A 15,939-nucleotide genomic window follows, 5' to 3' on the forward strand; every position below is an offset into this window, starting at 1 on the left:
AATTTTCAGAAGAAGGAATTAAGATTATCTACATCACATAAATATGCTCTAAGTCACTATGATTAGAGAAATGAAAACTAAAACAACTCTGAAGTACATGTATCAGATCAGCTATTATGGTATCAGAAGAAAAATGATAAATATTGAAGGGTATATGAAAAAACTGGAACATTAATGCACTGTAGGTGAAGTTGTAAACTGGTCCAATTATTCTGATAGCAATTTGGAATTATGCCTAAAGGGCTATAAAACTTTGAAAAACTTTTGACTTGGAATACGTATAGCCTAAAGATGGAAAAAAGGGAAAAGACTCATATGTCCAAAATGTTTATAGCAACTATTTTAATGGTGGCAGAGTTGGAAATTGATGGAATGTCCATTAACAGGCGAATGGCTGAACAAGTTGTGATACATGGTTGTGATGTAATAGCTATCGGGCTATAAGACATGATGAGCAGAATGATTTCAGAAAAAGTCAGAATGGTTTCAGAAAAACCTAGGAAGATTTATATGAAACCATGCAAAATGAAGTGAGCAGAACCAGAACATTGTACACAGTAACAGCAATGTTGTACAATGAGCAACTGTGAATGACTTAACTCTTCTCAGAGATACAATAATATAATACAGTTCCTAAAGACTTGTAATGAGAAATGCTATCCACCTTCAGAGAAAGAACTAATAGCATCCAAATGCAGATTGAAGAATTATTTTCTTGTACTTTATTTTTCTTGTTTGCTGTTGTTTTGGTTTGTGCTTACTTTTGTAGTAGGGATAATACGGAAATACATTTTTATGACTTCATATGATTTTGTATGTATTATCTATGTTAAATTGCTTTCTCAAAGATGGGAGAGAGGGGGAGAGAATTTAGAACTAAAATTAAAAAAAAAGTATTAAAATTTTTTTACATGTAGTCAAGAAAATAAAATAAGAGAAAGAAAAATAAAGTCTATAGAGTGAACTTTGATCCACTCTGCCATCACGGTGGTAGGAGTTAAGGATAGGTAACACCTGAGGAACCAATCAGAAACTTTTCATTGTATATGCTCTTTATCTAAAGGCCAAAGCATGTCTCAGAAAAGCACATCTGGGGCACAGGCTCAATACTCCAAGGGAAACATTCCAGCCAGCACACTTTATGTCATTGCAGATGATAAGATCTTAGTCCTGTCTATGTCAGTGTTCCATGCAATTACCACTCTTATAGTAGGTTGGAACCAAGATGTGGTGGACTTTACATGACAAATAGAAGTCTGTGTCTGATACTAGTGGCAAGAAGGAATGACTAAAAGTTCTGAAAGAGGGAACCAGAGTGGTCAGTCCTCTGTTTTTGGAATATCACTTTGGCAATTGTATTGAGGATTTATTGGAGAAGGGAAAAATAGATGATAGAAAAACCAGTTAGGAGGTTATTGCAATAATTCAGTGGACAAATGATGTTGGTCTGAACTAGGGTGGTATCCATGTGAATTAAGAGAAGGATAAACTTTTAAAGACGCGACTTCCCTCAAAGGGTTTTGTGGGATGTATCCATGGACTCTATAGGTAATCTGCATTGTTTATCTGTTTTTCTCCCATGGGGGAGGGATTAACCCTGAACTCAGACTAATAGCATAAGCCCCTGGACACTGCTCAGTAGCTGGGCTTCTTCAAGAAGTGCCTGATCTTCTCTGAGGATGCAAAGAATCTTAGCATCAAATCCATTTCCCCCTTGTTGGCTTCCTACATATTCATTTCTTATCATAATACTTGCCGGTTGTGATGTATAAAAAGTTCAATAGGGTAATTAATCATTTTATTAATCATGCTAGTAATAATTAATAAAAAGGAGACAATAGGGAGAATTCACTTTTTCCCAGAATGATCTGAGTAAAACACGTTAGGCTGGAATCCATCACTTCATCTAATTAAATTTTTTTACCTTTGAACAGATCTGAGTTTTCCTCTCATTATCAGTCCTGCACCTCAATGGGTCTGCATAACCTACAGTGACTGACTTCTGGATGAGGATGTTGAAAAGGGGAAAAAGAAAAAAACTTTGGTCCTAATTCAATAGCTGGTTATTAATATAGGAAAGAAATAATCATTTCTTTCACAGAGCTGGCAGCTATGATGGTACCCAGTGACCTCTTCTATCAAATCCAATCTATAGTTAGCATGAGCTTCCAGGATAGCCATAATTATGCCTACTCTCACCCTTACATAACAATCTTGTATGGGTCTTATGACACCTCAGTTTAGACTGTCTTCTCTAGCTAAGTAAATTCTTATGTGGGGCAGCTAGGTGGTGCAGTGGGTAGAGCACCAGTGCAGGAGTCAGGAGGACCCGAGTTCAAATCTCACCTCAGATACTTGATACTCACTAACTGTGTGACCTTGGGCAAGTCACTTAACCCCAGTTGCCTCATCCTGGGTCATCTCCAGTCATCCTGATGAATATCTGGTCACTGGATTCAGATGGCTCTGGAGGAGAAGTGAGGCTGGTGACCTGCACAGCCCTCCCTTACTCAAAACAAAGTGAAGTGCAAGTCATGTCATTATTTCTCTGATGGCATGGTCTTCTTTGGCAACAAAGGACCAACACATACACATACAAACACACACATACACACACACACACACACACACACACACACACACACACATTCTTATGTATCTCTTGCTCATCAAACTCTCCTGTTACCAAGCATTTGCTTAAGCCTGTCTCTTCACCTAGAATGCCCTTTCCCTTTCTTTCTGCTTATCCTTTTTTCAAACTACTTAAAATCCACCTCTTCTGAAAAGCCTTCCCTGATTAATTTGCCTAATTTTCAGCTCTCTCTTACTGCATATTTTTTCAGCATTTACACACTTAGTTTGAACTGTATTCATTTGTTGACATATTGTTTGGTATGCATTCTTGCTGCCTCTCTCCTGTATCCCCAGTTCTACTCATACACCTCATAGCTAGAAAGTTCTTTCTGATGTCTAACCTAACCTTCCTGCTACAGTTCAAGGCACTGCTTTCTATTTTGTAAAAGGGCATCTTCCTCATGAAAAACCAGGTATGTTTTGAGGGATTCAGAGACTGTGATACCACTCATTTCTAGGGAGAGCAGTAATCATTTCATTTTTTGACTCAGCATTTAATGAGCTTGTGTTTGCACTGAAGACATCTAGTACTCACTCTAACACCCAACCATCCAACAGGGCACTAGGGTAAGAACCAGGGAATTACTTTTGTTTTTTAGCTTACAAATATTCATGGTCTTGGTTTCTTACTGAGCTTTTTTTTTTTTTTAAGTCATATTTAACATTCTTGTTGCCGTAGTGGAAACTTTTGTTCTTTCGAGAGGCCCAGGGTCAGATTCCTCACTAAAATCTGAACAATTTCTAAGGAGATTTCTTTCACTGGGGAGACTGTACCTTTGATCCAACTGTGGTTGGATTCCATGTTTAAGCCTCCTCAGAATCTCAAAACAGAGACACTGAAAACTACCTACATTTACTAGAAAGTCCGGAATACTTGAGCAAATCCCCACTCAGGACTGAGTTGTTCTTGAATCTCAACCTCCACTACCAATTTCTTCCACTCTCAGGTGAGCACTTAGTTAAAGGGTTTTTTGGAATGAGATGAAATTATCTGAATCTGAAGAGTCTTTGAAAAATACAAGCTTCTTTGCTAATGTAGACTCCAGTCCAATGGTCCCTTTATGGTATTAAAAAGGTCACTTGAGGGGTTATTGCATGTCTTGGTCTATAAAAGGTGATTCAATTTGGAGAGTTGGAGATTGAATTACTTTCCTCTGGGTATTATGCAAGTTTGTATTATTTTCAGGGAAAATTAGAATTTGATGCATATAATGGAAAAGGAAATAGTTTGTAAGGAGTGATTTGTCCCTTTCTGACCCACCTCCATCTAGGATGTATCCTTTGAATAATTTTTTCAGAAGTAGTTATAGATGTGAATTGGAGCAAAATTAAATAGACCTGGTTCTTGTCTTTGCACTGACATTAGCGAACAATATGATCTTGGATACAATACTTCTCTCAATGCCTCAGTTTCCTCCTCTGTAAAATGAGAGGTCTACGTTAGACAATCTCTGTGGCATAGTTGTTAGAGCATTGGGTTTGGAATCAGAAAGACTCATCTCCTTGAATTAAAATCTGACCTCAGACACTTACTAGCTATGTGACCCTGGGCAAATTACTTAACCTTGTTGCATCCATTTCCTCATCTATAAAATAAGGACAGGGCAGTATCTTTTCCAAAGAAAACCCCAAAATGGAGTCATAGAAAGTCTCCAGAGAGAAATAACAAAAAAAAGTCCTTTCCAGATTGAGATACTGGGATTCTATGACCTACCCTTTTTTCCCAATTCCCTTAGTGAATGACTAGCATTAGGACTGTGAACTGTAGCTGTCTGTGGAACAGAAGTTTTTTCTCCATTTGAGAGTAACTGGACCATATGGGAATCTAACCCATAACCTTGGCTTCATTAGCACTGTGATTTAGCTAACTGAGCTGACCAGTCCAGACAGAATGTTTAACATACACCAGCTGTGAAAATCACTCTATAATTCTTGCCTGACTACTGGTATTCACCTGCTGGACTTCTTGGAAGAGGCACAGTCAGGAGTGGAAACTGGTCAAGAAAAGAACACCCATAGGAATTGGAGTCTTGGAGGAGTGCAGTGGGCCAGAACAAGAAGCTGGAGAAAGGAAATGGTGAATAGCCCAGGCAATAGGGAGAAATGAGTTTGGGGGCAAGAGTGGGAAAACCATGCTTTGGAAGGCAATTTCAGTGACAAATTTCTATGTTACCAGCTTGTGGGCTGATTTCTAGATGCTCAGGACACTGCTATGCCCTCTTCTCACCTTGTAACAGTGATCGGATACTTAACAAAAATAGAACTATAAATATCAGACAAGTTGTCTCAGAGGACTGGGGAGGGTAGAGGATGCTAAAACAAAAGATAGAAACAAAGTTTATTTTTTAAAAAAAGATATTGGACATCATAGGATGTATATATGTATATGTATATATATATCCTTAACTAGACTATATATGTGTGTATATATGTATATATTTATATGTAAATTTTGGGGGGAAGGAAGTGGGGGAAAGGATCACGTGACATTCTTCACCTCTTCCATAATGCCCTAGCATAGTGCTACGTGCAGGGGCACAGAGAAGACATTCACAACGTATTGATTGCTGGTATAGCACAGGGCACCCTGGGTTACTGGACAGATGCAGTTGGTGTAGGTGTGGCCAAGCATTGCTCCGCACCAGGAGAGCTCCTCAAGATCTTCTACCTTTGTGATGAGTGCAGAAAGTGCCAGGGCTCCTTCTGAGTCTGTTCCTTTTCCCTGGAGAAGGGAGCCTCCTTCCTCCTCTCTCCCCACGCCCCCTTGGGGGAGCTGTCTCTTTAAGGAAAGGCAGTAGCTTACATAGTAGCAAGCCAGTCCTGCCTCCCCCGGCTGTTCTGGGCTAGAGCAGGGACACTGGAAGGAGCAAGGCGCTGCGGCTGGAGCGAGTTTGTGTGGGGGGAACAGGCCGGAGTCCGAGCAGAACATCCTCACGCATCAGTGCCCTCGGAAGGACCCCTCCTACCCCACCCCTGATCTGTTGCCCTGAGCTTCCGCCCCCAGGCTCTGGCTCTTGGACACAAGATGGCCATTCTTAAAGACTGAGCTCAGGATCTCTAAAAGGAAACTTGGGAAATAGCTGGCTGAACTTGGTAAGTGAAAACCCCAAGTTGCATCCTCCTCCTCTTCCCGGAGCGGAAGATTTCAGGTTTTGCCCTCGTTCATCATCTCTGCAGACGGCAAGCCTTTCTTCTTGTAAAACGGTGTGTGTGTCCGGGTGGGAGGGGGGAGGCGGGGGGGGGGGGGGCGGCAGCCAGGCAAAAATAATGGGGAGCAGGGCTTTCCCAGGGACCTGGCATTTGGGGTCGTCGGGAGCTTGGGAGTGATATGATGCTGACGGCTAAGAGTGACTTTGTGCACCAAGACAGGGAGTTAAGCACTGACGTGCCGGGACCGTAGTTCTAAAGTATGTGTGCGTGTTGGGGGGTGTGTGGGTGCAGGGCGGGGGGAGCAGGGGTGGAGGATGAAGCACGTAGAGTTTCTGAAGGGGGTGAAGAGAAGTTAGGAGAGTGCTTCATTTTCCTCCAACCTGGGCGAAGGACGTTTGGGCAGTAGGAGCAGAGGTTTGAGAAACTTGGGGGCTGCATGTATTTTACTGCGTTGAGGAGGGAGGCGAGGTTGGAGTTTCAGTCCAGTTAGGAGCTTGAATGCCAGTTCTCCTTCCAGAGCTTGAGAGGGCAGACAGATCCCCTCTTCCTTTCACTCCTCCTAACCCTCTCCCCCACTGCTGACTCCCTATGCCAGGAAGAGGGAGGTATGGCTCATTGGAACCAGGGACCAGTTTAATATGGGCAGTGAACTTAGTAAATTGTGGCCAAGTGGGAGAGCTATTTCTAGCGAAGGGCAGGCAGTAAAGTCTAGATGTCTCTTCCTCCCATCTGGGAGCAACGCTTGAGTGTCCTAAGGAGGTTTAATTTCAGCCTGTGGAAACCAAGGGGATGAGATCTGTGGGGAAGGTCTCTGGGTCACTGATACACTGGGGAGAATACGATCTCTCAACCTTCCCTACCCCTCCTCAAGCTGACGTTTGGGCACGCTCCCTCCATCCCCACTCTCAAAACACATTTCGGAGTAACTTGGGGAACAGTTTACCCTGTTTGACTTTTACATGATGGGAAGGAGCACTAGTGACCTCAGCTCTCAGGCGCTCTAATAGCCAGTCATTCTGAGAATGTATTTAGCTGGCTGCGGGAAGAGTGGTTTACCCTGATCTCACCCCAGGCAAGTAGCGTTGTTTGCTGTTCTTACAGACTATAGGGGACTGTATTGAGAGGGGTAGGTAAAGTGGTGATGAGTGGGAAAATGAAGGGAAAAACAGGGGAGAGTATGAGACAAACTTCTTAAGACACCCTGTCTCCCACTCTTCAGGCGTGAGATGCTCCCTGTCTGCAAAGTTTGAATGGAATATTCAATTTAAGTCAAGGAAGCAGAAGGAACTATGAATCAGAGGCTCTGAGTTCTAGCCCCAACTCCTCCCTGACTTACTCTGTGAGTTATTGTACTTTGTGGTACAGAAGAATCTGGGAAAAAGTGGGAGTTTAGCCCAGGGAGAATAAGATAGGTTAAGGACCAATGTATGTGACTTTCCCCCAATACTGGTGATTCTCTGGTTGCCACTGAACCACTAGCCTCTCCTTCCAGTCCCAGAAGTCAAGTGGAATGAGCAGCTAGATTATCCCTTGAGCTGGAAACCAAGAAAAGCAATATTTATTACAAAGCCCAACCACTCCTTGAGTTGTCTTGGCTGTGGACCTACTACTTGATGCCACCGTACTTAGAGCCAGCACTCTCTCCAGAGTCAGATTTCTCTCCAGGCCCCACACCCAGCCATTCCCCATGCCTGAAAACAGGCTAATGAAGAACAACTTTGTCATGGTAATGGAGGTGGTAGGAAATTTAATTAATGCCCCAGTCATTAATGTTATGGGGTTCTCCTGGTTTTTGCCTCCTCGTTCTTATCTTTTTTATTTGTTCTTCCTTCTCCCTCTTCCTTGCTACTGCTTTGAGTACCTGATAGGGGGTAAGGTATGAGCACACAGGACTGGAAACACCCTTCTAGAGAAAGGCCGATGAATGCTGCCTCCGTTCCAGTATGCCTTTCCTCCAAGCAGTGGCCATGCCATTCAGCGAAAGCACAACCTTACCATATGTCTGGGTTCAAGAGGGTCCTGCAGCTAAATCTATCCCTTGCTTTGTAATTTGAGTCTGCTCCGGTTTCTGTACCACCTGATCGGGTGTCCATGTTTGTTTTGACATCCAGTGTGGCGCATGGGAAGGAGAGAACAACTACAGTCCCAGATTTCAAAGCAAGAATTTTTTTACAGCAGCCGCCCAAGGCCAGGCCCCTACCAGCTGCTGTGCTCCCATGTTAGCGTTTTCAGTTAATTAAGAAAACAAACCCCAAATCCCTGACAGAGACAGTTTTCTAAATACTGGACAGAGTCTAAATACTGGATCTGTGTGAGCTTTTATGGGAGCTGCTTTAGGACAGGCCAGGCTGATTGGGGTATTGAGGCCAAGTCAGCGAACTGAAGAGAAGGAGAGAAACCAAGCTGGTGAGTGAACCAAAGTGGGAAGAATGTGAATCGGAGAGAAGACATGAGAGTCTTTTCAATAGAGTTTTATTAGTGACCATGGGATGGGACGGGATGTGATGCCCTCCATCAGAACAACCCCAAAATGATTGTGACCTTCCTGACAAGCCCTTGACTGAGTGCTAAGGGGCTCAGAATATCACTGTTTATTCCTTCTTGGGGAAGGGAATGGGAAAGGGAGTGACCTTTTTAAAAATGATGTATATAAAGATGGATAAGCTAAACCAGAAAAGGGGTGGGGTGGGAAGGAGAAGGAAAAGGATAAGGAACCCCATAAGAAAATAATTTGAAAGCTTTTCCCTTCAGGTCTGAGTTTCCTTTCCAAGAATTAGGTTAGCCCAGGATAAAGGAGGATATAGAAGGCAAGTGATCAGTGATGCTTAAGGGAGAGCCTCATGTGAACACTTAGTTAATTGGTATCAGTTTGAGCTTCCAGGAGGGAAGCCCTAATGTCTTTTGATTCAGTACATCTCTTCCTTTGTCCATCCAACAATGCTTTGTCCCTACTGGGCTCTGTGACTGTCCACCTAGGAGAATGGTATTGTGAAAATCCCAGGTTCTGAAAAGATATAACAATTTATTTTTAATCTGCCTGGAGAAGGGAGGGCTCCTAGAGGAATTTGTAAAGCCACCAACATTTGAATATCAGTATATGGGTTATGTAATATATAGATTTCTGGTGGCAGATTTTTAAATCCAGAGCGACTTTTCTGTATATCTCAGGATACTTTTGGGTCACCTCCTTTGTGTTAGCCTCTCTGTGTCCAAAGAATCTAATCCTTAATATTAGCTAGAACAAAAAATTTTTCACTGAGAGAGAGGACAAAGTGTAGTACAGTGGAAAGAGCACTGGCCTTAGAGCCAGAGGCTGTTGCTGTTCAGTCATTTCAGTCATGTCTGACTCTTCGTGACCCCACCAGGGGTTTTCTTGGCAGAGATACTGGAGTGGTTTTCCATTTCCTTCTCCAGCTTGTTTTATAGATGAGGAAACTGAGGCAAAAAGGGTAAAGGGACTTGCTCAGATGTCACACAACTAGTGAGTGCCTGAGGCCAGCCTGGCACTCTATGCACTGTAGGACTGCCCATATCTAGAGTTAGAGGACCAAGGTTCCAATTCCATCTCTGACATTTACTGCCTTGTGACTTTGCCCAAATCAAATTTAACCTCCCTCCCTCTCCAGTTTCCTCCTCTTTAAAAATAAAGGAGTTGAACGAGATGGTCTCTGAACAGAGATGACTCTGAGGTCCCTTAGGTTTGTGATCCTCTGTAATACTTTCCAAAACCAAGTAACCATGAAGTAAGCAGAGTGGGCTAGTGGAAACCTTTGGGACTGAAAAACCTGGGTTTGAAGTCTAGCTCTGCTATGTGTTCCTTCTGTGATTTGAGTAGATTATCTTATCTCTTGGCCTTAGTTTCCTCCACTGAAAAATGAGAGGAATAGAAGTCCGTCTAGACTCTTATGAAATACAATCCTAATCCCTTGATTTCTGGTTTATTTGGGGGTTTCTGGGTTTGTCCTTTCTTCCTCCATCTCGATCCAACATTAGGACAAATAATTGAGAGCTGAGTATATGGGTACTGATTGATACATGTTGCTCCAATAAGATGGCTGATAACCAGGTTTTTTTGCTTTGGAGGAGGGTGTCATTTGGTCTTTGAGGACATGTAGAAAGGGGAAAGAGACCTCTCAAAGAGGTGGTTCAAGTCCCAGCTAAAATCCAACCTTCTACAGGAAGCCTTTTCCAATTTCTCTTAATTCTGGTACCATCCCTCAATTGGTCACCTCCAGTTGTCTTGTACGTAGCTTATTTGTACATAGGTTTTTGTACGTTGTCTCTTCCATTAGATTCTTTGAGGACAGAGACTGTTTTTTGCTTTCTTTGCACTGATCTTCCTTGGTACTTAGTACATAACCTGGAGCATAGTAAGCACTTAATAAATCTTGATGGATTGCTTGATGGTGGTGAGAGGGTGTATAGCTTACATATAGATATAGCTGGAAGCCCAGAAGCCCCTCTTTTTAGAAGCTATCTTTGGGAGCAGCCTCTGGCCCTACCATCACTCTCAAATACCTTGGTTAACAGGGTGGTTTGTGACAGTTTGCTTTATGTGTCTTATTATCTCAGAAGTTTTTGAGTAGGTATCTTATCATATCATCCTGATGAACTTCTCCTTGAACTCATTTTCTTATATTGAGCTGATGTCTGCCTCACTGAGTCCGTGATGGGAACATTATGGAGCTCTGTGTTTGGAGCAAGGTCAAGTCAACAAGCATTAATTAAGTTTCATGCCAGGCACCATGCTAAAAACTAAAAATAGAAGAAAAAAAGGGAAGAGAACTCTAACCCTGAAGTCAGGAGGACCTGAGTTCAAATCCAGTCTCAGACACTTAGTAGCTGTGTGATTCTGGGGGCAGGTCACTAAACCTTGATTGCCCTGTCCCCCAAAATAATCTACAATAAAGGCAAAAACAGTCCCTGCTCTCAAGGGGCTCCCGTGATGGGAGAAACAACATGAAAAACAACAGTGTATAAAAAAGATATAGACAGGATAAATTGGAAATAATCAACAGAGGGAAGGCATTAAGATTAAGGGGGAATGGGAAGGGCTTGTTGCAAAATGTGGGATTTTAGCTGGGACTTAAAGGAAGCTAAGAGGTTCAGAGGAGGAGGAGGAGCATTCTCGATATGGGGGACAGCCAGTGAAAATGTGTGGAGTCAGGTGATGTGTTTTTTGTCAGGAGTGTCTTGTTTGAATAGCAAGGAATCCAGTGTCACTGAATTGTAGCATAGGGAATATGTATAAAGGGAATAAAGTATAAAAAAGATTTGAAAAGTAGGATAGGGCCACCTTATGAAGGACTTTAAAAGTCAAACAGAAGACTTTGTATTTGAAAAATCAGTTTGACAGTTTGAGTGGAGGATGGAGTAGGCAGAGTTACTAATGAGAATAATGATTGATCCCAGCTCAAGCCTCTCTTACTCATTGTTTGGGTTTTGATGGCTCAGAGTGAGTGTAAATAGCAATTGTTTCTGTTCTGATCAGACACTGAGGGTCTTCCCCTCCCAGATCCATTTCTTTTATGAAGGCAAAGTAAGCCATCTTTTGCCTCAGTTCTTATCTAGCCTTTAATTATTTAATGGGCATTGCCTCAGACAAACTGATACTTGGGAAAGACCTTAGCTTAAAAAGACCAAGGTCTTCCACTGCATTGGGGCCATCCCCAGTCGCCTTGACCTGGGCTTTGCCACTGGACTCTGATGACTCTGGAAGAGACAGTGAAACTGATGACTCTGCACAGCTCTCTCTTACTTAAATCCAATTCACTCCCAAGTCAAGACATTGCCCTTCCAGACGTTTGCCTTTTATCAATTGTGTTTTCTTTTTGCAGGGGTCAGTTAGTCAGTTTCAACTCTTTGTGACCCCATTTGGGATTTTTTTTGGCAGGGATACTGGAATGATTTGCTGTTTCCTTCTCCAGCTCATTTTATAGATGACAAAACTGAGGCAAACAGGGTTAAGTGATTTATCCAGGGTCACAGAGCTACTAAGTGTCTGAGACTGGATTTGAATTTAGGTCCTCCTTGTTGCAGAGTTGGTGTTCACTGAGTCCTTATGCTTGGGATCTCCTCCCTCCCCTCCTTCATTTATTGAATTTCCATCTACCCTTTAAATCCTGGTTCAAATCCTCTCTCTTCTATGATACCCTGATCCTCTCATTTGGTAACAACCTTCCTTCCCCCTTGTGTTTCACAAAACACTTTGTTTCATAACTCTCTGATGTACTCACTATGTAATACTGTATATTAGTTATCTGGATTTGTGTCTTATCTCCTTAATGGACTCTAAGCCACATGAGGAGAGGGACCATGTTTTACCTAAAATTTGTAGCTCTCCCAGTACTTAGTAAGGTGTTCTGTACACAAAAAGGCTTAATAAAGGTTTGTTGAATAAATCGTGAAGATCAAAATGTTTGATCCATAGGATATTCTCTAAAGTGATACAGGGTTGACAGTGCTGTACACAAGAGTCTATCTGTGCTGGTGTAAGAGTTAATTGTTAATGGATTAGAGATAGGTATCACCTGATGAAAAATGCCTTTGCAGCCCATACTTTGCTTAGAATAAACCTTATATCTGTGACTACCCCCTCCTTACCCTTCTTTCTGCTAAGGATGTAGTGTTTGGAGGTGGTTATTATTTGCTTTAACATCATATTTATTTCTAAATGTATCTCTTCCCCCTCTTCTACAAGGAAAGGAGAGAAGAGGATAATTTATTAAATGTTTACTCTATATATGCATAGGGGCAGTGGAAAAAGCACTGGGCCAGGAGTCACAAAGACTTACCTTCCTGAGTTCAAATCTGGCTTCAAACACACTTACTATGTGACCCTGGGCAAGTCACTTAACCCTGTTTGCCTCAGTTTCCTCATCTGTAAAATGAGTTGGAGAAAAAAATGGCAAACCACTCCAGTATCTTTGCCAAGAAAACCCCAAATGGGTAACAGAGAGTTGGACATGACTGAAATGACTGAACAACACAGGAATTGGATTAAACATGTTATAAATATTATCTTTTGATCTTCCCAACAATCCTGGGGGGTGGGGGGTGGAGGCTATTATTACTCCCCTTTTACAGTTGAGGAAACTGAAACAGTCAGAGATGAAGTATTTCGCCCAGGGTCACATGGTTAAGTAACGGTAAGAAACAGTAAGTTTCTGAGGTAGTATTTGAACTCAAATTTTCCTGATTCCAGCCACTATCTGCCTGGGAAAGCCATCTCTTGTAGGAAAGGTTTAAAAAGAAACAGAAAAAAAGCAGTTTAACAAAAAATCCCAAAACAATATATCCGCTTTGTCTGAAAGTATACAGTGTTACATACCTACAGTTTCCTACCTCTGCAATTAATGGAGGAAAGATACATTTTTGCAACTTTTTTCCATGGCTAAAGTCAGTCATTATAACACAGTGTTGTGTTCATTTTCATTCTTTTTAAGCGGTTGTACTCATCGGACATATTGTTTTTCTGATTGTGCTTATCACTAAATTCTTCATATTTGTCATTTCTGATAGTGTTATAATGTGCTTGTAGTCACATGCCACAATTTATTTAGGCATTCCCTAATTGGGGAGCATCTACTTTGTTTCCACATCTTTGTTACCACAAAAAAACAAGTGCTACTTTGATATTTTTATATGTGGGAGACCTTTCTGTTTTTTAACATGTGTTTCACAGTTAAAAAGCACTTACTGTGTGCCAGAGAAAGGCAAAAAGATAGTCCCTCATAAAGAGCTCACAATCTAATGTGGGAGATAAGATGAAAACAAGTAGGCACAAACAAATTATACACAGGATGAAAAGGAAATAATGAACAAAAGACTGATACTAGAATTAAGAGGGATTGGGAAAACCTCACTGAAGGTGAGATTTTATCTGGAACTTGAAGGAAACCAAGCCAGGAGGCAGGTATGGGGAAGAAGAACATTCCATGTATTCCAGTGAAAATGCCTCGAATCTGGTGATAGAATGTATTTTTTGAAAAATTACAAAGAGTCTGGATCAAAGAGTACATGGAGGCATGTTGGGGGAAGTGTGGGTAAGGATGGGGAATTGGTTCTGAAGGGCTTTGAATGCCAGAGGATTTTATACTTCATCCTGGAGGTGATAGGCAGTCCCTGGAGTTTACTGAGTAGGGAGTTAAGGGGTAATATGATTAGACCTGTGTTTAGGCTAAAGATCATATTTTTAAGCATAATTCAAGATCACTTTCCAGGATGGTTGAACCCATTAACGACTCTACCAACAGAGTATTAGCATATTATATGTTGTAGTAGTATATTAGCGTACCTGTCTTTTCAGACCCCAAACATTTGACCATTCCCATGTCGTGTATTCTTTGCCCATGTTTTGGATGTGAGGCAAAACCTCAGAGTTGTTTTGATTTTTCATTTCTCTTGTTTTTGGTGGTTTGGAGCATTCTTTCATATGGCTCATACTTTGCAATTCTTCTTTTGAGAATTGTATTTCATAGCCTTTGACCACTTATTCACTGGGGAGGTAATTGCTTTTTAATGCTTTTTCCATTACAGCATGGAATTAGGAAATGGTCCTTGGGGTAGGGGACAAGTTGGGAATAGAAATCCTCTTATGAACTACCAAAGGTAAGCAGGATAATGGATGTCAGAACTGAGGGAAGGTCAGATGGTGAAAGGAATCCTTGCTGCTCACAGCAAGAAACAGTAAGTTTCGGAGCAACATTTGAACTCAGGTCTTCCTGATTCCAGGCACTGCCCCACTATCTGCCTTGGAAAGCCATGTCTTGTAACAAAGGTTTAAAAAGAAGCAGAAAAAAAGCAGTTCAGTAAAAAACCAAAATAAAACAATATATCTCCTTTGTCTGAAAGTATGCAGTGTTCCATACCTGCAGTTTCCTACCTTTGCAATAAATGGACGAAAGATACATTTTTACAACTTTCTTCCATGGCTAAGGATTGTGGAATGGAAATGGGAGTTGAACAAGGTATTATTTGAATTGGTTTTGAGACAGTTCCTAGTGGGAAAAGATGACATTTTCCAATGTCCAACCAGTTTTTGCCAGGATCTGGTAAATACTGAATTTCTTTTATATACATATAGAGTCATAGACTTAAGAACTGGAAAGGACATTAGAGGTCATCTAGTATATCTCTCCTCCCCATTTTAGTGAAGAAGAAACAAAGGCTAAAAACTAAGTGACTTTTCCAGGGTCACACAGCTATCTAGTGTTTGAGGTGGGATTTGAACTCAGTTTTTCTTGATTCCAAGTCCAGCACTCTCTGTGCTATCCCTCAAGTCCTTCATTTTACAGATGAGGAAACAGACTAGAGAGGTAAGGTGACTTCCCCAGAGTCATAAAACTTAATATTGAGGGTTGCATGCACTATTTCAAGTAAACGAATATTTCTGAAGTGTGTGTTATGTTCAGTTAAACAAACATTAAGGCACTGGGCTAAATGTTGAGAATGCGAAGATGAAAATTAAAGTTTCTGCCCTCATACGCTCATATGTTGTAGTTGCGGGGAGAGGGAGACTGTATTTAACAACAGCATTCTTTTGCCAAGCACTTATTAAAACCCTTCAATGCTAGGCATGGGGTGGAGTGCTCAGGAAACAAAGAGAAAAACAAAACAGCCCTTATGATACACAGATATGTGAATACAAGATAATTTGAGGTAGAATTGGGGAGGCTTCTCCTGAAAGGTAGTATTTTGAATTAGCTGAACCTTGAACTTAAGAATTTTGAGAGGTAAATTCAGGGAGGGCCTTTGTTCCGTACATGGCGTCAACCTGGGCAGAGGTTGGATGGAAGACAAAATTCCAATTTTGGAATTAGCTAGTAGTTCAATTTGGCTGACATGGAGAGGGCATGAAGGGGAAGTAAGTCAAGAATGAAAGTGTAGAATCAAACAGTAAAGGACTTTAAATGCCAGGCTGAGGAGTTGGTGTTCTGTCCTAATGACAATAAGGAGCCAGTGAAGATTTTTGAGTCAATTATTGGCTCAGATCTGTGCCTTAACATTATTTTGTTGGCTGTGACAGATAGAGGGGAGAGAGGAAAAACTGGAATCAGAGTTATTACAAAGAGTGATGAACTAGGGCTTGAACTAGAGTCTTGAGGAAAAAGCAAAAGAATAAAAGGGAAAGAAACAAGAAATGTTGCAGAGATA

The 15,939-nt window shown here is 41.5% G+C and overlaps 1 protein-coding gene across 6 annotated transcripts in view; it reads left to right on the forward strand.

The window, feature by feature from the left end:
- Positions 1-15,939, forward strand: part of DAAM2 (dishevelled associated activator of morphogenesis 2) — a 160,773-nt gene that overhangs the window by 39,097 nt on the left and 105,737 nt on the right. For 2 of the 6 annotated variants that reach the window (XM_072642004.1, XM_072642008.1), the window contains exon 1: positions 5,466-5,727. The exons of 2 other annotated variants lie outside the window; for them this stretch is intronic. The gene's annotated coding sequence lies outside the window, so the exon portion shown is untranslated. Of the gene's footprint in view, positions 1-5,465; positions 5,728-5,761; positions 5,839-8,172; positions 8,191-15,939 lie in introns of those variants that run through there. 2 more of the 6 variants (XM_072642005.1, XM_072642006.1) reach the window with 2 other exon arrangements.

Source organism: Notamacropus eugenii, chromosome 2 (assembly GCF_028372415.1).
Source record: "Notamacropus eugenii isolate mMacEug1 chromosome 2, mMacEug1.pri_v2, whole genome shotgun sequence".
In the NCBI taxonomy this organism is placed as follows: Eukaryota; Metazoa; Chordata; class Mammalia; order Diprotodontia; family Macropodidae; genus Notamacropus; species Notamacropus eugenii.